The 16,496-nt window shown below is 38.2% G+C and overlaps 1 protein-coding gene across 8 annotated transcripts in view; it reads right to left on the bottom strand.

Moving 5' to 3' along the window:
• Positions 1-16,496, bottom strand: part of sall1a (spalt-like transcription factor 1a) — a 203,370-nt gene that overhangs the window by 136,913 nt on the left and 49,961 nt on the right. The gene's annotated exons all lie outside the window — the stretch shown is intronic.

Below are 16,496 nucleotides of genomic sequence, written 5' to 3'. Positions count from 1 at the left end.
TTCTGATGTCAGAAGGGGATCTTAATATAATAATACCACCCCTTATTCCACACTATCCAACCACGGCACTGCCATTTAGTACAGAGATCAGCTCATTTGCATTTAAAGGGACACACCCAAAAACGGCACTTTTTTGCTCACACCTACAAAGTGACAATTTTAACATATATAATAAATTATCTATATGGTATTTTTAGCTAGGACTTCACGTACGTACTCCGGAGACAGCAAAGATTCATTTTACATCTTAAAGTCTTGTGAAATGTCCCTTTACATTATTATTCCTCATAAAGAATTCAACTTTTCGCAGTAAATGACAAAATGATTTTGAACAAATTAACACTTCTCTACATTTTCTTCATATGCTCAAAAACAATAACTGAAATGTGACATAATTAGGTAAGAAGTGAAAATCGTTTTGAATTCCCATAACACATATTTAACCGCAAGAAAAAAACATTAGCACATACGTTATAATTTATGCTACTTGAAAAAAGGTTACACTGACGACAACGAAAAACTTTTAAAAGAATGTGGTATAAATTACATGCATAATAATTATGCAAAATAATTATGCGAACGCTTTCCAAGGCTGTGTTTTCACAGCCTAACGCCTTTTATAAATATATTAGAGGCCTTTTTACATATGGAAGAGTGAGAGATATGCAAGCAAAAGGGAGGGGGTACGATGCATCTACAGTGTAAACAAAAATATTTTTCTCTTTCCAACAGTCGCACCTGTTGGGATGCTACAACGTGGGCGCCATATTCATCAAACCTTACAGTGGTAAACCTTAACACATTAACTTGTAATAACTTAAACTTCAAAGTGCTTTACAAACAAGTTCATAAGTCGTCTTCATTCCCTTCACTGTAGCAATATATCTTGAAAGCCGTTTGCTTATTGGAAAAGATCAAACACAAGGCCTAGATGTTTATCTTAACATTAATTCAAAACAACTTCAGTTCAATCACATTTGCTCACGCACGGAAGCTAAAATCAAGAATGATTGACTTTTGCTTGTCTTCTGCTTGCTTTTTGCTTACTATCACTTCCTCCGGCATAGATCTGTGTGCTCTAATCATCCTTTATTGAAGCCTCTCTCCCTCTGCAGCCTTTTCAAACCCTCGTCAGCAGTAATGGCCACATATTGTTTCTGTGAGTGTGAATTGATTTATATCAGCAGTAAAGCATCCCCAGACATGCAGAGAGGGTCATTGGAACCCAATAGCAATTATATGTGTTAGTCCGAACGGAGAAGGCCGGGGAAGAAGTTGGATCAATACCACCAGCAAAGGTCAGGAAGATCCAGGCAACAAGGAACAACAAGGAAACACTGTGTGTGTAGAAGTATATTTGCAGAAGACCGGAGAAGCAACTTACTGTAGATGTTACAATCAGTGTTGGGGGTAACGCATTACTAGTAACGTGCATTACTTAATAATATTACTTTTCTGAATTAACGAGTAAAGTAACGCATTACTTTATAAATGTACACATTAATATTTGAGTTACTTTTTAAAAAAAAGTAATGCAAGTTACTTTTTTAGTATAATAAATTCGATAAAAAAAATATGTACTGAATTAAACTAAACATAGTCACATTATGCACTCAATGCGTACACGCCTGTGTGGGAACAGTTTGAGTCAGAAACTGAGATTGCAGGTTAGAGGTCAACATTTTTGAGATGGAAATATGCAATTTCTGAATGCAGAACACCTGCAAGGCCTGAAAGAGATCAAGCCTCAGCCAAGAAAAAGTAGCACAAAAGTAACTAAAAGGTAAGGCAAGCATTACTTTCCATGAAAAGTAACTAAGTAACGCAATTAGTTACTTTTTTGGAAGTAACTTAATATTGTAATGCATTACTTTTAAAAGTAACTTTCCCCAACACTGGTTATGCGTAATGCGGTTTTTATCTTTGTTATCAGGCTAGATTTGAGTGAGTGACATTTTATCCGTATTTGTTTCAGTACAATATCAATTATTAATTCTGAATAAATGTAAGATAAAGATTGGCAACACTTTTTTCAAAGTTTTCAATTTGAACAGATTTGGACATGAAAATCTTCATCTGTTCTTTTCGCTTTGCCTTTAATTGCATCTCTCTCTCTCTCTCTCTCTCTCTCTCTCTCTCTCTCTATTAATATGCTGATCTCATTATGACCTACATTACCCAGATTAAAAGATTCAGTAGGAAACTGGAAACCAGCAGCAAACAGTGTTTTTCCCCACAATTCCCATTACCCAAGATTTTTGCTCTTTTTCCCCTTTATTATATCACACACCCCCAAAACACGCATACACACGCAAGCATGCATGCATGCATGCACGCGCACACGCACACACACTCCCTATCTTAAGTTTCTTAAGATTCTCTATATCCAGTTTAAACCAGAGCCAGATCTTTTTTTCTCACTGTGTGTGTGTGTGCATGAGTCTCTAAGGAGGGTTTGAATCCATATTAATTTCCTCTTTGGCAGTTATGTGCTTTTGTATGAATTGTGGGTTTTCACGTCTAATCTGTCAGTAATTCAGTAACGTGTAAACTAATTATGCCACACATATTTATGTAATTGTTTGGAAGGCCTGGAAAAAAATCAATTTGTTGGTAGAGTATATGCATTAAAGGGAATTGGAGTTATTATAATCATATGTCAAACGCTGATTATGTTATGAAAGTAAAAAGTGGATGTCAGCCACAGGTCAATACAGAGGCCCTCAGGCTCCATAAAAATCCACACTCGTCTGTTCAATAATGGTAAGAGCACACACACATAAGCACATTATTCACTTTCTTATATACACACACAAACACAGATCATCGCCATCTCTCTGGGGCCTGGATGGTATTGATATAACCTCACATAAAAGGCCATTCAGAAAAGTTTGATCAAGTGTTTAGGGTTAGCAAGGCTCATGACAACAGTAAAAATGATTTTAACTGCAGAAAAACACACACACAAACACACATACCGAGAGTTGAGTTAGCGTGGAACATTATCCGCAACATGATCAATAAGGAGCAATAGCCAATCAGGGACTAAAGATGCTTTAGAAAAAAGTGATCCAGAAAGACAGAATTTTGTGGGAGGGAATGAGGAAGCTGGTAAAGAGAAAATGACAGCTGATAGTTTTAATAAACCTGCCCAAAGGAAGAAACGTGCAAGGTAAAAAAACAAAATATGCAACCCTTTTAATGCATCTGATAGCAAAAATATATTTTATTTTGTAAGATTTGTCAACATGATCATAACAATTGAAAGCAATTCATTTATATATCCTCATGCCTCTCACTCTCACTGTGTAGGCATCGCCATTTTTGATTAAAGGGCCATTTCACCAGTAGAAACATTCATCTTTATTGAAAGTGGGTTATATTTGTAGTCTAAATGTAACAAATTTAGAATTTTGTGCCTATTTGACCGAGAACAGACAGAAATGTGACTTTAGGGCGCATTTGTTGAGAAAACTACAACTCCCACAATGCAAAGCTTTGCAAGCCATTCCCATTAATCGGAACACCGCTCAGATATGCTATTGTGTACATAAATGGCACGTTAGTATAACAAAGACAATAGAAACACTCACTTTATAGTCAGACGTCTGTTTATCCCTGCAGGCTTTGACTGATATTTCAGTTTAGGATTCTAAAATATGTATCCATGACGCCGCTGTCCATATACGGTACGAAGCTTGGGTAGAAGCAAGCTTCATTAAGTTTCTGATATATTTTTAAAAGAGTGCTTGGACAAACATGTATATTCCCAAAAAAGAAAATGCTGCATCCTGCACTCAAAGCATCCACCGCACAAAATATATACTCCACAGACGCGCTGGGCAGCGCTTGTGTTTGTAAGCCGAAACACGTCTGTAAAATAAACACGAGCAAAGTACCTCTCTTGCCCGGGACCATTAACCAAACAAACGTCCACATCCTGATCTGATGCGGAAATGTTATATAGAAAGCACACAGCGAGAGTACAGGCATTACTAGTCCGTCCAAGCTTAAGCCAGTCCGGGCTTCTCTACGCAGCAGAGGCCGAGGGTTGCGGCGTCTTCCCCGGGCTCCTCTACGCAGCCGAAGCCCCAGCCTACTCCTCGGGCTTCTGTTCCTCCATCTGCCTCAGCTCTTTGCTGTATTGTGGCTCATAAAGGTGCCACAAACAGCGGATTAGAGCATCATGCTTGCGAAATCACCCTCTTCCATATCATATCGATTACCTTCCGCTATTATTGTAACGTGAAGTCTGGCTCGCCCCACAACGTCTGTTAGCTTAGCTTAGCATAAAGATGGTGGCTGATCGTTTTATCCCGTCTGTGTCCGTATATTTTCGTTTCGTTTAGTCCCACCCACTGATCTGTAATAGGTCTGTAGCGTGAAGTGTCCCTTTAAATATAATAAGCTAAAAAAGAAATGATTAAGCATTCTTACTGTATTTAAATGTAGTCAAAGACTCCTGATAGCTTTCATCATTCATACTATTATACTTTGCTTTGAAGATTTAAACCATTACATTTAAAAGTCTTTACATCCAGCTTTGCTGTACATATACAGACGTGTACTGTAATGTATGCTGAAAACTGCATTATGGTCATCAGCATCCTCCGGTGCTCTGGTAACAATTACAGCTGTCAACGTTTATGATTGATAACCTTTGTTTACAGTGTTTAAAGAGGAGGCAGATTTCAAAACATCATTTTCCTGAGCACATAAATAACCGGGACTTAAATTGACCCCTCGTCCGCAGAAAGGCATTATACGCCTGCCCCAAAAATGTTCGACAATCAAACAACAATAACAGTTTCCATCTTCAGCATGAAATTATGTCCATTTGAAATCCCCAGTCATACATCTTCAGCTGACAGCTCTCAGCCAGCTGTAACGAGTGCAGACGTAAATACAGGACGAGGCTTTACACTGTATTCTCATCTAGAAGCCTGCGGTGATTACTAATGTCTAGATTTCCATCTACTGTAGATGTTGCAGACACTGATTGCTAGTGGCTGACTATGTATTACACACTTTGTGATGTGACTATGAACGCTGACACAGAGGATTATATAACAAGCCGTCTAATTTTGATTATAAGATGAATATTGTTATTAAAATCACATTTATTTCACAGATTAAAAGGAATTTTGCATTCTGTATAATTTTGACATACTAAAAAAGAGCCAAAAAGTTTACATAGTAAATATAATGTGTAGACAAAAATAAGTCTAGGGTAGTCCGACAGGCTGCCTGTAGATGCAGTGACTGAGCCACCAGAAGAGTTGATGTAAGTCAATATGGGCTCATATGGCACACTGGAGGCACAGAGACTGGAGTCGACAGACGACTGACAAACACCTCTTCATCTGAACATCACTGGCTCCAGATATGGATTGGAAACCGCCAGTGGGAACTCAGACACTTTCACTGCTCTTCTTGTATACATGCTATGTGTCTCCCTTTCTTTCTCTCTCTCTAATTTTTGCTCCTGCTTTTATGGATCACACCGTCTAAGCACTAATGTGCCTTTCATTAATTATGAATGCAATTTTGTGTCCTTCCTTGTCCAACCCTTATTTATTCAAAAGGAGAATCAAACGTCTGACCGAGACAGACAGAGAGAGAGAGAGAGACAGAGAGAGAGAGCATAATCTTCTGTCACAGATTTTAGACATTAATAGTTTAGGTCTCATTATTCACACCGGCCTGACACTCAGTAAATACACACAGCCCATCTGCCTTGAGAAACCACTTCTAATGAATTCACCTTTCCTGGGAGCAAAGTAGTGGCCATGGTCTAATCCAGGAGGCTCAACATAAATGACAATCCAAATCCATACAGATCCTGCGAAACAGAAAGGATACTGGAGGACCATGCTGGGAATATGTGCTTTAGGTTAGAAGGGCATCCTGCACACACGTGCGCGCACACACATTCGTCTTGCACTTTGTCTTCCCAGTTTCCCTTCTTTCTCTCAAAAGCCCTACCCTGTTAAACAAATTGCTGGTACAGGGATGCGTAGTCTGGGTTAGCTGATCTGGCTTTGATGTGAGCAAGTCAGTAAGAGGTCATCTGTCTTTGAAAGCACTGCCGAGGGCCCCGGTGAGCTAATATACTTGACATGGGCATGAAGATGGCAGAACACAGGCAGACAGAAAGACAGACAGACAGACCGAATAAAAAAAAGGTAATAGAAAATATAAAGAGGCTTGTAACAGCATGGTAAAAAATTATAATAATGCCATGAATGGCTGCAGAATTTTTTTTATTAAACATGAAATTGAAATAAAAATCTCTATGAACTACTGTTCATTAAATAATGTCTGCATCTACGAATGTGCGTCACAACAGCCAAGATTAATTTTGCCTTGTATGTAATGTGACTTGGAAAAGACAATCCATATAATCCCTCCTGAAGCTAGTTTATGAATAACAATACTGGTTAAAGGTCACGTTCTTCCTGATCCTATTTTTTAAACCCTAGTTAGTGTGTAATGTTGCTATAATAGCATAAATAATACCCGTAAAATGATAAAGCTCAAAGTTCACTGCCATGCGATATATTTTCTTTAACAGAATTTGGTCTACAGCCCGAATTGGACTACAGCCCTCTACTTCCTGCTTTAATGACGTCACTAGAACAGTTTTTTACTAAACTCCGCCCACAGGAATACATCAGTCGCCAGCTAAGCTAACAGCAATACGTATTTCTGAAGGAGGGACTTCGTAGAACAAGGAAGACATCAGCACGTTTTTAGGACAGTGAAAATAGCGCTATACAGATAAGTAAATTGTGTGAAAAATACTACTACTTTTACATGTGAAACATATACATGCTATATTGTAGCCTGGTCCAACCAGACTCTCGTACATTCATTTCATTTGTACAGAGAGTCTGGTCACGCTCCATTGCAAAGCGTTACTTCCGTTAAGGAGGGTCCTCTGTTTAAGTTTAAAACTATTGGATCTGCCCAGAGTCCCTCTGAATCTGCCATAACCAATCGCTGTTTGGTCGTGACGTATGTCATGGGCTGAAACCAGCCAGAAACAACAAGTCCGAATGATCAAACCAACAAAACTTAGCAAACATTGTTCTTGCTCCGGCTTTAACTTCTGTATATTCGGCAGTTTTGCAACAACGGACCGAATAGCTTGTCTCTCGTCAATCTCCGCTGCCATTACTGAACTACAACTCAAACTGACGCACGACCTCTACGTCATCGTTCTTAGCCACCCCCCTCTGTTCGCTGATTGGACCTGCACATTTTTGCAGGAGAAAACGAAACTCTACACAGCAGTCCCAGACGTAGTACTGAAGCGAAATGAAAATTAAACGTAAGCACGTAGGAGGGCGGAGCCAGGCTAGTTACATTGCGCACTGTAAACACAATCAAAGCTTCAAAAACACAGAAAAAAACGGGACCTTTAAAAGTGTTTTTTGCTAGACCTTGCTAGTTTGGTGCTGGTCTTAGTGGCAGAGCAGCATAGCCATGGGAAAAAAATTTGCTGGTGAGGTTGGTTTGTTTAGCAGCGATGTTTGTGTGTGTGTCTCATTTTCTTGTCATTCACATGATAAAAATGTATCCAGGAAAATGTTGAACTGTACATGAGATGATATACACTCGTAATTATTATTTTATCCTGTAACCCTGTAATCTAGAGCTCTCTCTCAATCTCTTTAAATAAAAAAAAAGCATTTATCAAACACACACTCGTTCCGCCTCTTCCATCATACATACATAAAACACCTTCAAGTCACACCTGCCTGATATCGTGGCTCTTGCTGTGCGTGCTAGGTTGACTCACAAGCTTACTTACACACACACACACACACACACACACACATGCACGCAGGGCCTCGCACACACACGCAAGGCCTCGCACCATTTCAGCAGGCACCAACAGGAAAGGAGATGATGGGGATTTTAGTGACTCATTAATTCCCCATAATTATTCTCCATGACATCCATTTCTGACATTTCCTTTTAGTGTTACAGCTCATTGACCATAAACATGGGCCCAACACTATACTGATCCACCGAAAAGAGAATTTTAAGTAAATCCACTAAACATTAGCAACACTTTTGCTGATGAATGACTTATTTTCAAACCATCTGCGATACAGTTGACATATCTGTCACATATATAAGTCACTGTAAGAAAAATAACCTATACGTGCTTTGTAGATAAATGCACTTCCAGTGCTTGGACTGGAGCAGTGGAGCAATATTATACAGTTCTAGTAAAGTGTGCTACACTCTTAAAAATAAAGGTGCTACATGATGCCATAGAAATAACATTTTGTATGGTTCAAACAGAACCTTTAAAGATCGAAATTGTTATGCCCATTTTTACAAGATGTAATATAAAGTCTCAGGCGTGTCTAGATTGTGTCTGTGAAGTTTAAGGCCACTACAAAATTAAAATTGACCACCACAAATAGATGTTTACACATAGCGTTTATCACTACCTCTGTCAGTTTCTGTACAAACACCCGTGGTGTTGGTCGACGCGCTCCGCTGAACCTCATTTAAGCTGCATTTAAGCATATATGCGAACGTGCGTGCCGCAAATGTGCCACCACAAACTGCAGGTCTGGATTTTTTTTATGGTGTTCCTGATTTACAATTTGTGAATGTTTTTCATTGCTAAAAGGGAGTTTGGGAACTTATAGCAGAGCACAGATGACAACAGTTTTACTCGAGACAGTGCAAGCTAGCATGAAGGTAAAGCTAATCTTTACATTATAGCGATGACGCTGGTTGTGATGATTCTCTCAGACCAATCAGTGATCTACAGGGTTTTCGCATCACATTTTGGTATCAGCTCGGGTCGCTTGGAACCCCGACCGAGGTGGTTCTGAAAAAAGTATCGGGTACTAGAACTGAACACAGTGGAAAAGCTCCCAAAAGTAGGCTGACCCGACCCAAACCAAAACGTGGGGTCCTATGAAATGGAAAAGCGCTATAGAAAAGCTTTTGGGTAAAGTTAACCAGTCAGTCAGTGGCTGTGGGCAGGGCTTTGTCAGTGTGACATCACATTACCAAAATAATCAAAACAGCATGTCTAATGAGACTTTTTTAAAATAGGGATTAAAAAAGGAGGAATGGTGGGACTTTTATCATTGTAGGGTGATTGTGCTCACACATTGTTAACACACTTGTCCAATTTGTATAATATAGGCCCTCTAACACCTGATGAACCGGAGACTGTTCTGGTTTGTTGTAGTGGAAAAATTTCTACTGAAAAGATAAGAAAGACATTTTTTAGGAACCTGACTGAAAGGTTCTATGGGGAACTTGAAATTGTTTTTCCATGAAACTGATGTGAAGAACCTTTTCTAGCTCATTTATATTTATTGGGTTCGTTTTCTGAACTCACCGCAACCTAGAAAACACACTCTTAAAAATAAAGGTAGGGGAGAGCAGGGGCGAAAGTAAAATTTTTCAGAAAAACTTAATTATGAAAAAAACTTAATTAAGATAATGTTATAAGCAGTGTTGGGTAAGTTACTCAAAAAAAGTAATTAATTACTAGTTACTAAATACATCTTCAACCATGTAATTAGATTACTTTACAAATTACTCTCTTCAAAAAGTATTTAATTACTTATTACTAATTACTTTCTAAATCCTATTAGTACATGATACAAGGATAGGCTTGAAATGGCTCAAAGAAATAATAAATGAAAGTATATCAATTATTCTGGTCCCACTTTAGGGTCAAATTTTCTCTATTAACTAACTATTAACTACTTTTGCCTCAATATACTCCAACTACTGCTTATTAATGCTAAAGTAGTTGTTAATTTTAAGTATTGGTAGGAGTGGGGAGGGTTAAGGATGTAGAATAAGGTTTTGCAGAATCAGGCATTAATATGTGCAATTAAGTATTAATAAACAGCCAACATCTCATTAATATGAATCAACCAGTTAATAGTGAGAATTGTAAACTAAAACCATGTTAAATCCACTATTGTATTTTAGTATACATAATTGTTTTACAGTCCATACACAGTATTAAGTTACATCAGAAGTAACTGTAATTAGATTACAATAAAAATAAGAGTAATCCCTCACTTTACTTTTTCAAGGGAAAAGTAATTAAATTACAGTAACTTATTACTTAGTAACTAGTTACACCCAACACTGGTTATAAGCAGAGATATATTTTTGCTGTGGTCCATAACTCACAAGTGTGGTCTATCAATACCACGTGGAATTTTGAAAAAATGTAAAACGACTTCAGTATAATTTCACTTAAAACATAAGTAGTGAATTGTTACTTTCGACCCCACCTGGAGGGACGAAAGTAACACACAGGTGGGTCAAAAGTAACAAAACAAAACAAGACAGATTTTTGTGCTACATGTGTTTTTATTAAATATACATGACGATGACCTTGTTCATATGTAACTGCAAACATATTTTGTCATTTATCTTTGTTAAAAATAATTAAATCATATTTTAATTTTACATTTCAGTTTTATCAAATGTTTCACAAGCAACCAACAGTGCAAACTTAAATTGTTGAGAATAAAAAAAATTAACAGAAAATGAACACTATAAAAATGAAATTAAATCAAATTAGAATAATATAAATTTTAAACATATACAACAGCATTAGCAGCAAGACAAAAGTAACAAGTGTTACTTTCGTCCCGAAAGGACCTCCTTGCATTTAAACCCGATTACCTTTATTTTGAAAAACTCAGAGAGGTCAAACTCCACGATGTGTTAGAGCACTAAATAACCTGTAGATTGATCAGTCTTTAACAAATAAAAAGAAAAACAAAACGTGTTATAAGAAAAAAAGACTACTTGAGGAATTTACTTAAAATGGTTGAAAACACCTTTCTGGATCGCGGAAAACAGTGAGTAAATAACGCAATATTTGTCATGTCTGTCAAGGGTTTTGTGCCTAAGATGCTGTCATAGTTTGGGATGCAAATGTTATCAGAGCTCTGAGAAAATCGTTTTGCTATTTCAATCCCACGTTACTTTTGCCCCAGTTCTCCCCTACTTCACAAGACCCTTGAAGAACCATTGCTGGCTGAATGGTTCCATAAAGAACCTTTAACATCCAAAAGACCATTCTGTTTCAAATAAGGTTCTTTGCAGTGAAAAATAATTTTCAGACAATTTATAACCTTTTAACGCAAGCCCTTTATTTTTAAGAGTGCAGAACAAGACTCTAAAAATGCATAGAGTCAACAGTGCTATCATCAAACACAATTGTTGGTGAACTCCCCCAGAAAGACACCAACATTGATGATGAGGTGACCAGAGAGAAAGATTTAGAAGGAAAGAGACAGACTGACTGTCTAAGAAAGAAAGGAACTCCGATCATCCTCCTTTCTGATCATCTGCTATTACCGTCACAGTCAGTGGAGGGGTTTGATTTACCCAGTTTACCCATCTCCAGAACAACTTCGGAGCCACATACATTGATCTCGGCTGAGGGGGAAGTGAAACAGAGAGAGAGAGATGGATGGATGGATGGATGGCAGAGAGAGAGATGGATGGATGAAGAGCAATAGGTGAGAAAGAAAGAAAGAAAAAATAAAGAAAGGGATGGAAGGAAAGAAAGAAAAAATGAAAGAATGAAAAAAGAAAAAGAGGTCAGAAGGAAGGAAAGAAAGAAAAAAGAAAAAGAGAGAGAGAAAGAGAGAAAGAGAGAAAGAAAGAAAGAAAGAAAGAAAGAAAGAAAGAAAGAAAGAAAGAAAGAAAGAAAGAAAGAAAGAAAGAAAGAAAGAAAGAAAGAAAGAAAGAAAGAGGAAAGAAAAAAAGAAAGAGAGAAAGAAAGGTGACAGCGAGATAGAACATCCATTAACTCTGCAGCTGTACAACTATACAGCTATTGATTGATGGGGGTGAGGCTGTTAATATTATTTATGGAGGAGAAGCTCCTCTGCTCTCTGCCTGAGCCGCAGCCCATAATAAGCAATAATTGATGGCTCTGGAGACATGACTTCCCCCCCACTGACCCCAGAGCAGTGGGAACTGAACGGATGGCCTCCGACGCAGTTATGATTGATATTATCAGATTACATAAGCGGCTGACATGAGACCAGGCCGAACCACTCAAGTGGGGGCATTGATTTTTGATTAGGACGGCACTCAACACATCATAGACCAGGGAGGCAGGGGAAACGCACCCCGTAGGCCGGGACACGGGATGATGATTATTATGGTATGTCTGTGGCCGCTGCCTGGAGAAGGCTAGAGGAGTGTTAGCAGGCTGTGCTAAGAGTGTACGTTTGGTAAGCTGGCATTATTAAAGACTGCGTATACAACAAACCAAATCCAAACTCAAGCCTTTCATTTGGCTGTGCATATGGGACAGGTAACAGGCAGGGCTGTAAGCTGTGAGCATGTTTGTTTGTGTATGTACATCTGTGCGTGTGTAGGCACGCATGGAGCACATGTGTCGATATGGACTCGAGAGAGGTCTGGCAGCACACAGCCCATGATGGGCATACATTTTATTAACCCTAATGCTTTAAAGGATTAGTCCATTTTCTTAAAAAAAAATCCAGATAATTTACTCACCACCATGTCATTCAAAATGTTGATGTCTTTCTTTGTTCAGTCGAAAAGAAATTATGTTTTTTGAGAAAAACATTTTAATGGACCCCAACACTTATTAGGTTTAATGCAGTTTAAAATTGCAGTTTCAACGCAGCTTCAAAGGACTCTAAATGATCTCAAACGAGGCATAAGGGTTTTATCTAGCGAAACGATTGTCATTTTTGGCAAGAAAAATAAAAAATATGCACTTTTACCACAACTTCTAGTCTTCCTCCGGCTGTGTGACGGGCCAGCGCGACCTCACGTAATTGCGTAATGATGTAGAAAGGTCACGTGTTACATATATGAAACGCACATTTGCTGACCATTTTAAATAATAAACTGACACAAAGACATTAATTAATATCATTCCACATACAACAACGTCGGAAAGGTCCTCTCTCTCCACACTTGTAAACACTGAGGCGTAGTTTCGATATGTCATCCGTGACCTCTTGACGTGATGACATATTACATGAGGTCACCCTGGCACGTCACACTACCGGAGGAAGACGAGAAGTTGTGGTTTAAAAGTGCTTATTTTTATTTTTATTGCCAAAAATGACCATCATTTCGCTAGATAAGACCCTTATGCCTCGTTTGGGATCGGTTAGAGTCCTTTGAAACTGCAATTTTAAACTGCATTAAAGCTGTTAAGTATTGGGGTCCATTAAAGTCCATTAGAATGAGAGGGGCCCTGGAATGTTTTCCTCAAGAAGCGTGGTTTCTTCTCGACTGAACATGGAACGACATCAACATGTTGGATGACATTGTGGTGAGTAAATAATCTGGATTTTTTTTAAGAAAATGGACTAATCCTTTAAAACCTAAATTTAACTGAATTAACGTCCCTCATTCCTTTAGGGGAAAAAAACTGTCCATGACAACACTATTATTGTATACCCTAACCATGAATTAATAGATTTAAATTGCAATTATTGCATTACATATTTAAGCTAAAGGCAATGTTTGCTGCTGACGCTTACATACTGGATGTCATTCCACACAAACAAAAGCAACTTGTACTGTTTGTCACACAGATCCACAGCAAAAACGGGGGCATTAATAATATTTAATCCTTTACCCATAATCCTCTGCTTGACCCAAGCAACAGCTGGATGACTCACTGTGAGGACCACCGTGACAGGCAGCGGCCATTAACGTGTCATTTCCTTCTTCTTTTATCTGAATGAAGAGTGACCCCTCCATTTGACCTCAGCTATCATAACATCCTCTGTTTAAAAATGGAGGCTATTCAGTATGCAATAACAGTTATCAAACTGCCCGGAGGCTGCTCTCATCAGCCCAGTGATTAGAAATGATCACAAAAATGAAAAATGAATGGAAAATTAACCCCAAAATGAACTCTCAAGCTCCTAAACACACACACTTGGCCATCTCTCTTTTTCTTAATTTCTCAAACCCCCATTATTTACACGTACACACACAGACAATGCTCAGCCAGATGTGGTCATCATCTGCTAGTGGTCATCTTCACGATCCTTATGTTATTAAACATTACTATATGTTATATAATTAAGATTATTTATAAATCAAATACTCTTTACTTTAACTACTGTACCTGTTCAGCAAAAATTGTCTCTTTCTACACAAGAGCCTGCAACCTCCCAAAACACACACACAGGTTTGTTCCAGTGTATTAGTTAGAGCATCCCAGACTTGAATTACAGTATTTGCATAATGTACAATACGAATGATATTTTCAATCTAAATCTATGCCTTTATTTTTATTTAAAACATTATAAATGAGCCTGATTTATACATAAACCACCTCACAAGTTGGTTTATCTCTATATTCATGAAAAAAATTCGACATACAGCCAGACCTGTACACAAACACGGCACGCATACGCACACACACCTAAAGTAGCACCTTAATTACTACAGTCACATGCTGGTGTCCAGACCCCCAAAATTTCTCAATGTGCAGTCTGTCCAAGATGGTATGATCATGTAGCCAAAGCATGCAGAGCTTAAATTAAAATGTGCGTGAAAAACCATAATAAAGATCTCAAAGGAGTTCAGTGTGCTAAGTTTGTGCATGCTGTAACAGCTCTGTAGTGCAGCGTGTGTGTGTGTGTGTGTGTGTGTGTGTGTGTGTGTGTGTGTGTGTGTGTGTGTGTTTCAGCTCATGATTAATGTCTTCTCATCACTTCTGTGACACATTTCCTTGTAATGGTTCAGTATTTTAAAATCAACTAATTATCTTAATTTTAGATTTCCTTGCGCGATGTTTCTTATATTTAGATTTTTTTCTGGACCGGTTTATTCGTCGCATGGCATGACAGCTGCTGTTAGGTTTATTCAATATATGGCATATGTTTTCTTTGCACAGTTCATAACGGTAATTGAAAGCAAATAATGGGCAGGTATCTGCTTAGCCGGCATGAGAAATGACCCTTGGCTGACCACCTGAAGAGAAAGACAAGGCCAGAGCTATGCACCACCTCACACATTAGAAACGCTCTGGGTTAGTAATAAGAGGAGGTATTCATAACCATAATATTTCCCACATTCCAACTGGATAACGTCAGATCAAAGCAGCGCGTGAAAAGGAGTCATTGAGGGAATGTTATTTCAAATTTTTTAATTTCCAAAATCTCTTCAGCGGACGGGGTGACACTTTATCGGGTGAGAATTGTGAACTTAAGATGATTGATGACTCTTTTCATAATTACATTCTAAACATTACACTGCTGTTACCTTACCATTAGCTACCTGACTAAGTGTAGCTGGGGCACTATGCATTAACTAACTAAGTCAAATAATTCATTTGCTGGTATTATTGAAACGCAACACATTTTAAAAATGAGTGCAGGTCATCCTGTCTTAAACACATGAACTTGTAATAACACTGAAATCAGTTAGACAGTCATACTGTACCATTTTACCGTTGCACTGTATTTAGTAATAAAAAAAAGTTTTATAAAGGTATCTCTTTAAACTCAGTTCTAAACTTATAGGGGCAGTTTCCCGGACAGGGCATATCCAGACTACAATGGATGTTTAATTTAAAAAAACACCTTGTAATGACATATCTTAACATACATCAGTGTCATTGTTTTGTCTCAAGATGCACACCAGTATTGTTTTTTGTAAGGTATGTTTGTAAATATGACTTAAATATCCTAATATAGCAGGGCCGGAGTGGGCCTCATTTTCAGCCCTGACGTTTCATGCCTTAGACTGGCCCACTTTAGTTCACGACTGACTATATTCAAATAATATCATCATTAAATCCTTAGTAGTCTACATAAGTCTGCAATAGTGCACTATTCTCTGCAGCAAATACAACCCCAAAACAGAAAAAGTTGGGACACAGTAGAAATTGTTAGTAAAAAAGGAATGGACTAATTTACAAATCTCATAAACTTATATTTTATTCACAATAGAGTATAGATAACAAATCAAATGTTGAAAGTGACACATTTTGAAATGTCATGCCAAATATTGGCTCATTTTGGATTTCATGAGAGCTACACATTCCAATAAAAGTTGGGACAGGTAGCAATAAGAGGCCAGAAAAGTTAAATGTACATATAAGGAACAGCTGGAGGAAGCCCAATGTTTAGGAATAGGAATGTTGTCCTATTCTTGTCTAATGCAGACTTCTAGTTGCTCAACTGTCTTAGGTCTTCTTTGTCGCATCTTCCTCTTTATGATTCGCTGAATGTTTTCTGTGGGGGAAAGATCTGGACTGCAGGCTGGCCATTTCAGTGTCCGGATCCTTCTACCAAGCTGTCATGATGTTGTACGTGATGCAGTATGTGGTCTGGCATTGTCATGTTGAAAAATGCAAGGTCTTCCCTGAAAGAGACGACGTCTGAATGGGATCATATGGATCTAGAACTTGGATAAACCTTTCAGCATTGATGGTGCCTTTCCAGATGTGTAAGCTGCCCATGCCA

The sequence above is a fragment of the Misgurnus anguillicaudatus genome, chromosome 21 (genome assembly GCF_027580225.2).
Source record: "Misgurnus anguillicaudatus chromosome 21, ASM2758022v2, whole genome shotgun sequence".
NCBI lineage: Eukaryota > Metazoa > Chordata > Actinopteri > Cypriniformes > Cobitidae > Misgurnus > Misgurnus anguillicaudatus.
The sequence above is the reverse complement of the archived record's forward strand: the minus strand, read 5'-3'. Positions and strand labels throughout refer to the sequence as shown.